Source organism: Galeopterus variegatus, unplaced genomic scaffold (genome assembly GCF_000696425.1).
Source record: "Galeopterus variegatus unplaced genomic scaffold, G_variegatus-3.0.2 Scaffold1386, whole genome shotgun sequence".
Lineage (NCBI taxonomy): Eukaryota > Metazoa > Chordata > Mammalia > Dermoptera > Cynocephalidae > Galeopterus > Galeopterus variegatus.
The window spans coordinates 392147-402383 of NW_007727497.1; the positions used below are offsets into that span (position 1 = coordinate 392147).

Here is a 10237-nt window from a genome sequence, read left to right on the forward strand (position 1 = left end):
GCTTGGGAAAGGGAGTGGAATTGGACAACAGGGCCATAGTGAGGAGAAAGGGAATAGGGACCTTAAATTGAGAGAGAGAGACAGAGAGAGAGAGAGACAGAGAGAGAGACAGAGAGAGAGAGAGAGAGAGAGAGAGAGAGGTGAAACCCTGAAAAGAAGATTTATTTGATTGCCTGATGGACTCACGAGGAACAGCCTTATTAAAAAAAATTATCCAAAACTGATAAATAAAGTCAAAAGGACAACTACCTGTCCTTTTAAGCGTATTTAATCTTTTAGGAAAATGTGCCATTGTTTGACTTTGCTATTTATCATTAATAAAGGTGTCAGTCTCTGTGAAGTTCATGTTAAGTTGGGTCCCAAAGAGATTCAAATGATTTCTGTTCAGTAAAAAAGATAACCCCAAAGATTATACTTTATTGCCCTGTAGGACTTTAACTAGTTTAATATCTAACCCAGCAATCCTATCCTAACATTCCTTTATTAAATCGCTTATCAATACCCAGCTCCTCGATTGTTCTTGAAATCAGCATTACCATCCGGCTGAGCTGAATAAAATCTTTGATTTGTGTTCTTTCTAATTTGTACGAGGTGTTTATTTAAATCTTTTTTGAAAATTATATTTTGACAGGCTGGAAGGAGAGGCCCGTGTGCCACCCCAGACCAGTGCCCAGGGCCCCAATCCCTTCTTCCCTCCTTGCGGGTCCCCTTCCAGCCTCCTCCCTACCCAGCCCTATCCCCATCCCCACAGACCCGAGAAAGGCTGAGGCCTGGGACAGAGACCAGAGACACAGAAGAGGCGAGAGGGCCGGGCTGGCAGTGGGAGAACACGGGCTCATTCAGTGTGGGCTACCCCAAGAGGCTTACGGTGACACCCGTTCCAGGACTGGGAGTGGTCAGGGTGAAGCTGCAGATGAGGCGGCGCCCAGCTCCAACACAAGCCATCTGGAGAAAGGGACAGGGAGTGTCCCCGGAGCCAAAAAGAGACCCAGAGCCCTAAGGTCCGGAGAAGTCAGTCCAGCGCCCAGAGCCAAGGCAGAGAGAGGAGACTTCAACTACAGAGAGAGGGGACTTCGGGTCGGGTCGAAACGCGCTCCTGCCTCGCCCGAGCCGGGACTCGGGGAACCTCCCCGGGTCTCACCCGCGCTGTGCCGCACCCTGGAGGGAGCGAAGGGCTTGGGAGGGGTACTGGGCGGGCCGCCTGTGGCTGGAGGGACCTCTTGAGGCCACAAGCCACCGGAACCCGAGCCAGGCGCACCCAAGACGCCTCGCACCAGCAGCCAGGCCGCCCCTGCCTCGGCTCCCGCGGCCCCCGGGACTCCCCTCGACCGCAGGCCATGGGCGAGTACCGGGTGCGTATGGCCACCGGCTCCTTCCTGGGCTCGGGGACCTGGGACAACGTGTCCGTGAGCCTGGTGGGACCCGCAGGCTGGACAACTTCGGGAAGGACTTTAACCGGGGCGCGGTGAGTGCCGGCGCCGCCCACCCCGGCCCCTCGCTTGCTTCCGACCGCCCCCGCGAGAGCCACACGAGCCTTCCCCTCTGCCCACCGCCCCAGGAGGAGGACTTCGAGGTGACGCTGCTCCAGGACGTGGGCCCAGGGCTGCTGCTGCGCGTGCACAGGGCGCCCCCGGCGCTGCCGCGTCCTCTCGGGCCCCCGACGCCTGGTTCTGCCTCTGGTTCCCCCCNGTGGGAGGGGGAGGGGACTGGCGGGCTGCTGTGGACACAGTGGAGAGCGAGGCAGAGGAGGGGAGATCAGCTGGGGGTGACACGAGGAAGGAGGAAGTGAGATCATTGGGTGGAATCATAGCTGGGAGCTGTTGAAGCACAAATGATGGGGGAGGAATGACTAATTGTGACAAGAGGATCAGGTGAGGATGTGGGGAGGCCCCGAGGGGAGGAGGGACGGGCTAGTAGAAAAAGAACAGGAATGGGGGGCAGGCTACCGTAGCCCAATAAGGCGGGGTGGACATGGCTGTGGCTCCATCTTTTCTCTGCCCACCAGCTCTGCTCTCTGACCCCCTCCCGCCTCAGCTGTTGAGTTGGGGTTGTTGAATGGACAGGGCAAACTCCAGCTGCTGAGGCGGAGTCTGACTTGGATGGAAGAGGGAGCAGGCAGGGGCTTCTCTGTCCCCGGAGGAAGAGGTAAAACAGAGCAAGAGGCCAGTGGCTGGCTGCCATTCCAGTTCAGAGGTGCCCCTACCCCAGGTCTAAGGAGAAAAAGAGGAGAGGCTGGGGTGCTGAGGGGTGGGGGCAGGTCCCCCTCTCACTCCTTCCCTCCACCAGCCAAGGTCATCTGGCAGGACAGCCACCCTCTGCTCTATGCCCAGCGCCAGGCAGAGATTCAGGAGAGGCTGCAGAAATACCAATGAGCAGCTCAGGGGGTCTTCAGGCTGGGTGATCCCTAGAGTCTGCACCCTTGCACCTTCCCAGTTTTCTTCAGACAAAGGAGTTCCCTTGCTCCTGCCCTCAGAAGTCAGCTGAGTCTTAGATCTATCCAAGAACTGGACTTCCCAAGTCCTGGCATACACCCTCTCAGGAGCTCCCAGTCCCAAAGCACTACCTGCACAACCAGGCCAGAGACCCCACCCCCTGTTACTCTTTTCAGTCCCTGAACGGTGAGGTCCAGCCATCAGTGACTCAGTCTCATCTCCTTCTCTGCCCTTGCCCAGGTAGAGTGAAGTTTTCCCAGGGATACCCCGCTGCCTCGATGTTGAAAACCTCAAGGAGCTCTATCCCAATCTGCAATACTCTGTCACCAAAGAAGTCAACCAGAAATTCCACCTCGCCTCCCTGTGAGCCTGCCCAGCCCACCCCCACCCTTGCTTTCTGTGCCCGGGATCCCTCCTCAGCCTGTGCCATTCTGTCTTTCTTTCTGCAGGAACGTTGTCCTGAAACTGAAGGGACTGCTGGACAGTCAACGGCCGTGGAGAAGCCTGGATGAGCTCCAGCGCACCTCTGTCTTCCCCAAACCACGGGTGTCAGGTCTGCAATGTGAGGGAGGGTGAGGAGGCTGTGGCAGGGCCAGAGGGTCCTCAGTGGTGACCTCGTGGGACTGAGAACCAGAGAGCTGGAACTGCAACATTCTGGAAATCACAGGACTTGTCCGGTGCTGCCATCAGTTCTCTCCCCTGTCCTTCACAGGACCTCCTTTCTGCCCTGAGAAGACACGCTTCCTGCTGGCAGGGCTGGCCTCTGTGTGGGAAGAATTGGGGGGGATGGCTGAGGGACCCTGCGAGGATGCCCCACCCCAAATGTTCTCCCTCGAGTGGGCTAAGGCCCGTTGTTCACCCAGCTGTGCTCACCTCACACAGCTTTCATGAGAATAGCCAGAAAGTAAGTTCTAACAGCCCCATTGTTTTGTCAAGGCAAGCAGGGTTGCAAACATTTCCTGGCACAAATCTCCTTTCTCGCCCTCTCTGGGCGCCTGCAACCTCTGCCCGCACCCCCTTAGCAAGCCAAGCTCTTAAAGCTGGTGAAATTAAGTCAGGGCCTTGGGGTCTGTTTACTGGTTATCCCCCTCCCCCAACTTCATACATACTTCTTCAAACTGTCCCCAACACTGAGTTTCTCTAAACAACTGGAAACACCTGTCCTATGAATATCGTTACCAAGTTAGCAACAAATGTCCGAAGCAGAAAGACTTTTTCTTTTCATGATTGCACCTGCTTTGTTAGGGCCTTGGCAGGCAGACCTGAAAACCAAACTCAGTCGGCAGATTCAGGCACATCTACATTCCAATATCCTCGCCCCCCTGGGCACACTGTGGGTTCAAACTACACACGCTGAACCCTTGGTTCAAAAACCCTAACACCAGCCCCAGGCCCCAAAGTGGTGCAGACTCTTTTTGAATGATCACTCTCCTTTAACAAATTGTCCAGACTGCCTCCTGGCAAAGTTGTGGGAGGATGGGACACGGGACTGGTGAGTTTCAACAGAGCATTGGAGGAGCCCCTGGAGAGCAGAAGCCCAGTTAGGATGGGCCGTGCTGACATCCAGCATTCTTCAGTCCTCTGATATTCTCAAGTTCTGCTTATCCTAGATGCAGTCTTACTGCACACTACAGAGCCCCTTAGGCCTCCCCCCACCTTCCTTCCCTTGGGTTGGGCCAAGGGAGTTCTGGTCATTCCTCGTGCAGAACCCAAACCTCCAATCCCTTATTTTCTGAGAAACCACTCACTAGTAAAGTCACCTGGCTCACCCCACCAGCATCAGGAAGTGACCATGCTGGAAAGCTGGTTCCCTTGGGTTGGGCCAAGGGAGTTCTGGTCATTCCTCGTGCAGAACCCAAACCTCCAATCTCTTATTTTCTGAGAAACCACTCACTAGTAAAGTCACCTGGCTCACCCCACCAGCATCAGGAAGTGACCATGCTGGAAAGCTGGAGATGTGTCTGAGAGTGGTGGCAGTGCTAGAGGCAGGGGACCAGGGGAACCCATCCATGCCCACCCCCTACAGAGTATGTGTTTGAACATTGGTGGGAGGATGCCTTCTTCGCCTCCCAGTTCCTGAATGGCCTCAACCCTGTCCTGATCTGCCGCTGTCACTGCCTCCCAAAGAACTTCCCGGTCCCGGATGCCATGGTGGCCTCAGTGCTGGGCCCTGGGACCAGTCTGCAGGCTGAACTGGAGGTGAGGGGCCCAGGAGTCCAGCCTCCCTTTCCTCCCCTCCCAGTGCCTTCAGGAGCCCACATACTCTTTCTTCCAGTCCCCCAGTCCCCTAGACCCTGTCTCTTCCACCCAGCGCTCACTGCCCTCTGTCCCCTGTCCTCTGCCACTCCTGTCAAGCCTCCTCATTCTCAGTTTGCCCTACCCTTTCTCTAGGAGAGGGAGGGGCGTCGTTCTGAGATGGTGAGGGCTCACTCAAGGAGATCTCCTAGGGATGTACCACTGCCCTACACCCTGGTGGCATTGGCAGAGCCCCACGGCTCAGAAACCATGGCGATAAGTTGGTTCGCATGGTTACTGAGGATGCCCTACAGCTGGTCAGCTGAGCACCCCCCTGAGCTGTGGGCTGTCCCCTCTTTAGGCTACTGGGGTGAGAAGTGCTCAACCCCAGGAAAGTGCCTTCTGCATGGGAAGGCTCTGGCCTCCAGCAGGGCTCACTTCTCTCCCTGTCTATCACTGATGTTTGGGCCTGGCCACAGCAGAGGCACCTCCAATACTTGGGCCAGGGGTCTCTTTCTTTGGAACCTGAAGGTGGCTCTGGGCTTAAACGCCCCACTGATTCCAGGGCATGAAGTTCCTTAAAATGAAATACCATCAGGTTCAGAGTAACTTCCCCTCCCTCCCCCAAGCTTCCCAGAACTGCCCTCCTCCTCTTCCTCTCCTCCCATAGAGGGGCTCTCTGTACCTGGTGGACGAGGCTATCCTCTCAGGCCTACGGCCCAACACCATTAACGGGAGGCCCCAGTTGGTGGCTGCAACTCTGACTCTGTTGCACCAGTGCCCCAGTGGCGGGCCCCTGCTGCCCCTCGCCTTCCAGGTCAGCAAGGCAGGGGGCTGGCAGGCTGTGGGGAGCACGTCAGATCCTCAGGATGACTGCAAGGTGCCTCATCCTGGCACTGCTGTTCCTGGGGCTAGACCTCGCCTCTCCAATAATCCCACCCAGCCTCTCCCTAGTTTGTTTTTTCCCTAGTTTTTCTGTTTTGTTCTCTTTGACTTCCATCTTGATGGAAAGACTGTGTTATTCGATGTCAAAGAACAAACTCCAACTTGACATGAGTGTCAAAATCGACTCTACTGAATCATGCTTCTTTGACAGTTCGATCATGTTTCCAACAGTTAAAAACAACCCCTCTGGAAGGTGTCCCCACATCCCCCCTTCCCATCCTTCCAGCCTCTGCCTTCCACAACTGGGGATCTGGACGACGGGGCTGATACAAGGGAATCTGCCCCATGTGCCAGTAAGGTTGCCTAGAGGCACTTCACCTCTCAAAGAGATTATTATCATCAACTTTGTGTTACCAATGAGGAACCTGAGTCACAGAGAGGTTAATTAACTTTCCCAAGGTCACACAGCCAGTAAGGGAGTTGGCTGTGTAATTTGGCCCCGCAGACGTGGTAATGGGCTGTACTTCTGCAGTTTCTGTCTGATGCCTTCCTTCTCCCTGCCTCCCACTCCAGATCACTCAGACACCTGGCCCAGACAGTCCTATCTTCCTGCCCAATGACCCAGCTGAGGACTGGCTCCTGGCCAAGACCTGGGTGTGACACTCAGAGTTCCTGGTGCATGAGATGGTCACTCATCTGCTTCGAACCCACTTTGTGGCAGAGACCTTTGCTTTGTCAATGCTGTGGCAGCTGTCCATGTGCCACCCCATCTTCAAGGTAGGAAGGACCCCTCTGTCAGTGCCCACAGCTGTGGGGGACCTGGGGCTGCCTCGTCTGACCCCTGACTCTGGCTCTCCCCAGCTGCTCATTCCTCATTTCCGCTACACCGTCCACATCAACACTGGACTCTTTGCACCGGGGAAGCTCACTGACCAGGTCAGAACCCTGGAGGCCTGGGATCCTGGGGGTTGGCAGAGGGGGCCAGAAGAGGTCTGAGGTTCCATCCAGATCCCCTGCTCCTGGCAGCAGCGGGCTCTCTGCTCATTACAGTCGATGTCGTTGGGATGGGTGGGCTGCCTGGTGCTGATTGCCAAAGGGCTGGCAGCTGTCACCTACCGCTCCCTCTGCCTGCCCCACCAGTTGGCTGACCACGAGGTCCAGGACCTTGTCCACTACTACTATGGAGACTATGCGCTCCAGATCTGGGAGGCCATCGAGAAGTGAAGCTCCCCTGGGGCTGAGGGTTCTGAGGGTCTCACCCTGGGCTATATCTCTGTGGGTTTGTTCAACTTCTGCCCCCACACACTGCTTTCTTTCAGCCCCTTCCTGGCTCCTCTTCACCCTTCCCAGCTGAAGACCTTGGGCAAGTCACTTAACTTTTCGGTCTGCTTCTTCATATGATAATGGAGGTCATAAGAGCATCTACCTCATAGGTTATTATTAGGATTAAATATAAAACCCTAAGAACAAATCTCAGTGAAGAGGATGTGCTCTCTGAACATGTTTGGGGAGGGGGGGGGCTGGCCAGCACAGGCGTAGGAACCCTTGACCTCGGTGTTATCAGCACCACTCTCTCCCATGAGCTAAACGGCAAGCCCTAACTATTAATATTAATATCAACTATTATTATTCACCCCATAGACAGTCACTGTGCCTTCGGGTTTTTCCTTCTAAATCTCACTCAAGGAGATCTCCTAGGGATGTACCTCTGCCCTACACCCTGGTGGTCAGAACCTTTTGACATCTGGCCTCCTTGTGGGTCCCCACCTCCTGCTACTAACCTGCATAATGACTTCCCTCAGGCACTGGGATTTATGGCAGCACTGCTCCTCGTAATCATTCATAAGGCTCCCCATTTCTTGCCACATGGAATGCCTCATTTGCTGCAGTGACTCCGCCCTCTGGAACCTGTCCCCGCTTCCATTCTTCCTCATCAGCACACACTGGGCCTAGGGAGGACGGATACCCTCATTTCCCCTTCTCTCCCTAATCAAATATTGCCCCTGTTTCTAAGGGAACAAGCAGCAGAATGTGCTTCTCCAATCTAGCCTCTAGGAATTCAGGTTTGCATGTTCTATGCGGAAGCCCATTGGAGCCTATGGTGGAAACGGCTTGTGAGAATTCTCTTACAAAATCTCTGTGAAAAAGCATCAGAGAAGCTTCCCCGCTTAGAATCCAGCATACTTCACTGAACCAAAGAAGTGGTAGTTAGAACAGAGGTAGAGTTGAAAACAGTTTCATTTCGTAAAGTCTATGTGAAATCACACTGCAAAAGGCCTTCAAACAGGCTTGGGAAAGTGTGTTGTATATCTCTGCCAGAAACACTCACTGGAGGTTGAGCTTTTACAAGCAAGTTTTTTTTTTCCTTTTTGTATTTTTTTACTGACCGGCAACGGGATTGCAACCCTTGGTGTCGCGCCCGTACCAGGGACTGGCAATGGGATCGCAACCCTCGGTGTTGCGCCCGCACCGCGCTCAGCCAGTGAGCGGGAACCGGTCTCCACATGGGATCCAAACCCGCGGCAGGAGGGCCGCCACACTCCCAAGCGGTGCACTTTCCAGTGCGCCACCGGGCTGGCCCCAAGCAAGTTTAATTCTAAGGGAACAAGCAGCAGAATGTGCTTCTCACATCTAGCCTGTAGGAATTCAGGTTTGCAAGTTCTATGGGGAAGCCCATTGGAGCCTATGGTGGAAACAGCTTGTGAGAATTCTGTTTCAAAATCTCTGTGAAAAAGTGTTAGAGAAGCTTCCCCTCATAGAATCCAGCATAACTCACTGAACGGAAGAAGTGGTAGTTAGAACAGAGATAGAGCTCAAAACAGTATGTTTTCGGATATTAGACGCAAAATCACACTGTAAACGGCATTCAAACAGGCTTCCAAATTATGGTGCATAACTCTGCCAAAAACTCTCACTGGAGGTTGAGGTTTTACAAGCAAGTTTCACTCTAAGGGTACAAGCGGCAGAATGTGCTTCTCATATCAAGCCTGTGGGAATTAAGGTTTGCAATTTCTATGGGAAGCCCATTGGAGCCTATGGTGGAAATGGCTTGTGAGAATTCTGTTTCAAAATCTCTGTGAAAAAGCGTCAGAGAAGCTACCCCACTTAGAATCCAGCATACCTCACTGAACCAAAGAATTGGTATTTAGAACAGAGGTAGAGTTCAAAACAGTATGTTTTCGGAAATTAGATGCGAAATCACACTGTAAATGGCATTCAAACAGGCTTCCAAATTATGGTGTATTTCTCTGCCACAAACAGTCACTGGGAGTTTTGGACTCAAGATGGCGACGCGTCTTGAGCGGCCATGCCAGGAGACAGTGCGACCCTGAGAAGTGTGCGCTGTGATACCAGAGTACTATTTGCATTTCCAAGAGCAACAAAAAATGAATAAATCTTTTAACACCTAACCTACAATGACAAAAAAAGCAACTACAGATTCGAGGTTTTAGGGCCATCACAAAAGAAGATTCCTGAGAGTGCCCAAGCCATGCTGCTGGTTCAAGCGAGCAGCCCAAGACAACAAAGGCCAAGTAAGACAGGAGAGATGACACAGAAACGGAGTGGAAGGCGCCGGACCGGCCCATCTCTGTGAGCTCTGTGAGTCACCCCCAGTCCAGCCCCACTTGCGGGGCAGAAGCCCATCTGGCTCCTGCCCACCTGGCTCCCACCTACCACACCAGGCTAGGTGCCAGCATCAGCGCTGCCTCCATTTTCTTGGGTGGGGGTGGAGACGGCCAGCTCAGATCGTCCAGGCTGGCCCCCTTTCCTTGACATGGCTCCTCACTGAGAGGTGTCACTTGCGTACCTCAACACGGGGCCCCCCGGGGCCTGTGGACCGGCCTACAATCCCACTACCCCTGCAGATCTCTGGTGGGGCTGGTGGTGGGGGTAGCCCCTAGCCAGCTTCGGGAGGGCAGGGAAGAGGAGCCCGCCCAGATTGTCACTCCACCACACCCTGGGCTTCGGCCCCAGGTGAACTCCCTGTTTCCGGGAGGCAGATACCATCTCTGTGGCCATCAGTTTGGAAGAACCCCAAACTGATTTCTGGTTGGGAGAGGGGAGCCCGGAGCGCTCTGGAGCTAGATTGAAGCTGCCGGAGAGCACTCCCAGAGGGCGCCCGGGTTGGCCTGTGCTGGGGGGATTCAAAGAGGAACTGTGTGCTGTGGGATCCTCCCCCGAGGAGCTCACACCCTGGAGTTGTAAATAACTTTACTACACAGATAGTCGCAGCACCAGGAGGAAAGTAAGAGATCCAGAGGAGGCCTTATCCAGGGCCACAAAAGCACCCAAAGCATCCCTACCAGACACCTGAAACTCTTCCTGGGCAGGGCGGGGCAGGGCACAGCTTTGATGTCCCAGCTGATAGACGAGGATTGCAGAAGACATGCCTCAGCCCTGTACTGAGTGCACAGAGTGGGGAGGGGTCTGGCAAAAGGAGGTGGAGTCTCAGAAAAAAAATTACACACCCTGCAGGCCTCCTTTGCAAGGCTCAACAGCCCCACCTAGTGCACACAGAGTGGGAAAACACCCCAATAGTGAGGTGCAGAACACACATACCTTGTGGGACCAGCAGGGAGGAATCCAGCAGCCTAGTAGAGTCCAAGCTGACCAGAGAGGAGGCTTCCTGCAGAGGTCCAAGACCCGAGTGAAACTCCCTGCCAAAATGAACAAACACCCAAAAA

General features: G+C 54.3%; 1 pseudogene; it reads left to right on the forward strand.

Annotated features, from left to right (window-relative positions):
- The first annotated feature begins 1337 nt into the window (after positions 1–1337).
- Positions 1338–6776, forward strand: LOC103593654 (annotated as a pseudogene).
- The last annotated feature ends 3461 nt before the right edge of the window (positions 6777–10237 follow it).